At 55.1% G+C, this 5000-nt stretch overlaps 1 non-coding gene across 1 annotated transcript; it reads left to right on the top strand.

Moving 5' to 3' along the window:
- Nucleotides 1-2816: 2816 nt before the first annotated feature.
- Nucleotides 2817-4726, top strand: LOC124587605. The gene has a single exon (XR_006975521.1). It is a non-coding gene; the product is annotated as a small subunit ribosomal RNA (ribosomal RNA).
- The last annotated feature ends 274 nt before the right edge of the window (nucleotides 4727-5000 follow it).

Genomic DNA, 5000 nt, shown 5'->3' with positions numbered 1-5000 from the left:
CTAACCTATGTTGCGCCTTAACCTAACCTATGTTGCGCCGTAACCTAACCTATGTTGCGCCGTAACCTAACCTATGTTGCGCCATAACCTAACCTATGTTGCGCCTTAACCTAACCTATGTTGCGCCTTAACCTAACCTATGTTGCGCCGTAACCTAACCTATGTTGCGCCTTAACCTAACCTATGTTGCGCCTTAACCTAACCTATGTTGCGCCTTAACCTAACCTATGTTGCGCCTTAACCTAACCTATGTTGCGCCTTAACCTAACCTATGTTGCGCCTTAACCTAACCTATGTTGCGCCTTAACCTAACCTATGTTGCGCCTTAACCTAACCTATGTTGCGCCGTAACCTAACCTATGTTGCGCCTTAACCTAACCTATGTTGCGCCTTAACCTAACCTATGTTGCGCCGTAACCTAACCTATGTTGCGCCTTAACCTAACCTATGTTGCGCCTTAACCTAACCTATGTTGCGCCTTAACCTAACCTATGTTGCGCCTTAACCTAACCTATGTTGCGCCTTAACCTAACCTATGTTGCGCCTTAACCTAACCTATGTTGCGCCTTAACCCAACACACGTTGGGCCTTAACCCAACACACGTTGGGCCTTAACCCAACACACGTTGGGCCTTAACCCAACACACGTTGGGCCTTAACCCAACACACGTTGGGCCTTAACCCAACACACGTTGGGCCTTAACCCAACACACGTTGGGCCTTAACCCAACACACGTTGGGCCTTAACCCAACACACGTTGGGCCTTAACCCAACACACGTTGGGCCTTAACCCAACACACGTTGGGCCTTAACCCAACACACGTTGGGCCTTAACCCAACACACGTTGGGCCTTAACCCAACACACGTTGGGCCTTAACCCAACACACGTTGGGCCTTAACCCAACACACGTTGGGCCTTAACCCAACACACGTTGGGCCTTAACCCAACACACGTTGGGCCTTAACCCAACACACGTTGGGCCTTAACCCAACACACGTTGGGCCTTAACCCAACACACGTTGGGCCTTAACCCAACACACGTTGGGCCTTAACCCAACACACGTTGGGCCTTAACCCAACACACGTTGGGCCTTAACCCAACACACGTTGGGCCTTAACCTGCTCTGTAATTGTCATACGACGCGTTAAATTAGTGTAGTGTTGCCTAACTGCAACCCCCGCAATATAGTTTGCTACTCGCACTGCCCGGTCCCCAGAGTATCGCTTCATGTTAAACACCTTGCAGCTATACACTGTAATGCGGATGGCGGCAGGACGTACATGCTCAATGCCCTTCGCAGTTGTTCATTGGCATTCGCATGGCGAAGCACAGCCTACGTTGTGGTACGGCTTGTGGCAACTGTCCGCTGATGTTGTACGTCCAAATCACACACTGTACCGCACATTGGTCCTCATGTACTGAATGATACATCGTGGTACATGTGTGACCGTACCACGACTGCGCCAACAACGGCGAACCATACGGTCCAAATATTGTGCACTCAGCTACGTGTCGTCTCCCTATAAGAGCTGGATTGCAGTATGGTATGCCGTGGATGGCGATCAGCATGAGCCGTCTGTTGATGTAGTGGCGCGTGTTGTCAGACGTAGTCGTCTCTTCTCACACACCGTGATAGCATGGTGCACTGCGTTCCACATCTGCGACATGCGACAGAGGCCGGTTGACAGTCGTTCGCGCAATGGACATCGCATACGTACGGGGGCCACCTTCCACGTGTTCGCGAAGCGTGCACATGTTGTTGCGTGTATGTGGGCAGACATAGTGTGTCGTGACACCTGACACAGGCATGCAACAATCGTTGAATTTGCAAATGGCGATGGACGTCTACGTTTGCTGGTGACGTTACGCAAATGAAGAACTGGTAAACCGTTGTGGTGCGGTTGTTCTCGCTAGAGGTGAATCAGTGATGGCGACGATCGGTTGAGCTACCAACCGGTTGTTTCAGCGATACCCACCATGCCCACGAACGTGAATGGCATGTGGGTGTGAAGCGATACGCGGCGGTGGCTGGGTGGGACCGTCCCCGGCCGGTGAGGGGGGGCCTTCCGGCGTGCTGGCCGCGCGGTGCGTGGGCGCACGCGCTACAGCCGGCTGGTGGGGGCGGCCAGTGGCAGGCGCGCCGGCCGACGGAGGCGGCAGGCGGCGCAGCTGCGCGCCGGCGCACCCTGCACGCGGCGCCGTGCGGCCAAAGTAGGTCCTCGCGGGCCCGGTGCGAAGCGCGGTGGACATCTGCAGTGTGCTGGTCCGATTGAGGACTGTGTGCGCTGAGGATGCGCCGCCGCCCGGCGCTCGGCGCCGCGACGCCGTCTGCTGCTCGGTCGCCTCTGCGGTTCTCGCAGGTGGATTGTATCGCAGCTGTGCGGACGTGTTGGCGCGTGCGCTGTGCTGGGAGAGTTCGCTTCGGCACCCAAGTGGGGCTTTTGTCCTTCTGTGGCGCTGGCGTTGGAGCTGCCGGCCACCGTAGGTGGCGCGTGTTGTCTCCCGCCGGCAATGCCACGACAGCACGCTCCCGGGCCTCTGTCGGCAGCGGCAAGCTCAGTTGGGAGCACGGGTGGTCGCACCTAAAGCGTCTACTCGCCAAACTCCGGGCGATTGCGCCTCTCTCGAACCCGACCAAGTACTTAGGACGGCGCTGCGCGCCGCCGGGACCTGAGAGGGTTTCGAGGTGTATTGTGCAGGGGAGCTCAGCCTCCTCCTGTTTGCAGAATAATTGAGCGGACGCTTGCGTGTTCGCGCGGGCCCCCGGGACACACTCCCGGGCGGCCGGCTGCTCAGCTCTAGTTGACGCAGCTCCCTGGTTGATCCTGCCAGTAGTCATATGCTTGTCTCAAAGATTAAGCCATGCATGTCTCAGTACAAGCCGCATTAAGGTGAAACCGCGAATGGCTCATTAAATCAGTTATGGTTCCTTAGATCGTACCCACGTTACTTGGATAACTGTGGTAATTCTAGAGCTAATACATGCAAACAGAGTCCCGACCAGAGATGGAAGGGACGCTTTTATTAGATCAAAACCAATCGGTCGGCTCGTCCGGTCCGTTTGCCTTGGTGACTCTGAATAACTTTGGGCTGATCGCACGGTCCTCGTACCGGCGACGCATCTTTCAAATGTCTGCCTTATCAACTGTCGATGGTAGGTTCTGCGCCTACCATGGTTGTAACGGGTAACGGGGAATCAGGGTTCGATTCCGGAGAGGGAGCCTGAGAAACGGCTACCACATCCAAGGAAGGCAGCAGGCGCGCAAATTACCCACTCCCGGCACGGGGAGGTAGTGACGAAAAATAACGATACGGGACTCATCCGAGGCCCCGTAATCGGAATGAGTACACTTTAAATCCTTTAACGAGTATCTATTGGAGGGCAAGTCTGGTGCCAGCAGCCGCGGTAATTCCAGCTCCAATAGCGTATATTAAAGTTGTTGCGGTTAAAAAGCTCGTAGTTGGATTTGTGTCCCACGCTGTTGGTTCACCGCCCGTCGGTGTTTAACTGGCATGTATCGTGGGACGTCCTGCCGGTGGGGCGAGCTGAAGGCGTGCGACGCGCCTCGTGCGTGCTCGTGCGTCCCGAGGCGGACCCCGTTGCAATCCTACCAGGGTGCTCTTGAGTGAGTGTCTCGGTGGGCCGGCACGTTTACTTTGAACAAATTAGAGTGCTTAAAGCAGGCAAGCCCGCCTGAATACTGTGTGCATGGAATAATGGAATAGGACCTCGGTTCTATTTTGTTGGTTTTCGGAACCCGAGGTAATGATTAATAGGGACAGGCGGGGGCATTCGTATTGCGACGTTAGAGGTGAAATTCTTGGATCGTCGCAAGACGAACAGAAGCGAAAGCATTTGCCAAGTATGTTTTCATTAATCAAGAACGAAAGTTAGAGGTTCGAAGGCGATCAGATACCGCCCTAGTTCTAACCATAAACGATGCCAGCCAGCGATCCGCCGCAGTTCCTCCGATGACTCGGCGGGCAGCCTCCGGGAAACCAGAGCTTTTGGGTTCCGGGGGAAGTATGGTTGCAAAGCTGAAACTTAAAGGAATTGACGGAAGGGCACCACCAGGAGTGGAGCCTGCGGCTTAATTTGACTCAACACGGGAAACCTCACCAGGCCCGGACACCGGAAGGATTGACAGATTGATAGCTCTTTCTTGATTCGGTGGGTGGTGGTGCATGGCCGTTCTTAGTTGGTGGAGCGATTTGTCTGGTTAATTCCGATAACGAACGAGACTCTAGCCTGCTAACTAGTCGCGTGACATCCTTCGTGCTGTCAGCGATTACTTTTCTTCTTAGAGGGACAGGCGGCTTCTAGCCGCACGAGATTGAGCAATAACAGGTCTGTGATGCCCTTAGATGTTCTGGGCCGCACGCGCGCTACACTGAAGGAATCAGCGTGTCTTCCTAGGCCGAAAGGTCGGGGTAACCCGCTGAACCTCCTTCGTGCTAGGGATTGGGGCTTGCAATTGTTCCCCATGAACGAGGAATTCCCAGTAAGCGCGAGTCATAAGCTCGCGTTGATTACGTCCCTGCCCTTTGTACACACCGCCCGTCGCTACTACCGATTGAATGATTTAGTGAGGTCTTCGGACTGGTACGCGGCATTGACTCTGTCGTTGCCGATGCTACCGGAAAGATGACCAAACTTGATCATTTAGAGGAAGTAAAAGTCGTAACAAGGTTTCCGTAGGTGAACCTGCGGAAGGATCATTACCGACTAGACTGCATGTCTTTCGATGTGCGTGTCGTGTCGCGCAACACGCTACCTGTACGGCTCGCAGTAGCCGTGCGCCGCGTGCGGAACCACGCGTGCTTCTCAAAACTAACGCCAATGTTGTGTGGTACGAGCGCTGAAGCGCTGGAGCGGCTGGCCTGCGGCACCTGGCGCCTGGCGCCGGTTTTGAATGACTTTCGCCCGACTGCCTGTCCGCTCCGGTGTGGAGCCGTACGACGCCCATCGGCCGTGAGGCCGTTGGACACAGAACGC

The sequence above is a fragment of the Schistocerca americana genome, unplaced genomic scaffold (assembly GCF_021461395.2).
Source record: "Schistocerca americana isolate TAMUIC-IGC-003095 unplaced genomic scaffold, iqSchAmer2.1 HiC_scaffold_606, whole genome shotgun sequence".
NCBI classification, from domain to species: Eukaryota; Metazoa; Arthropoda; class Insecta; order Orthoptera; family Acrididae; genus Schistocerca; species Schistocerca americana.
This window is presented reverse-complemented; position numbering and strand designations above follow the sequence as displayed.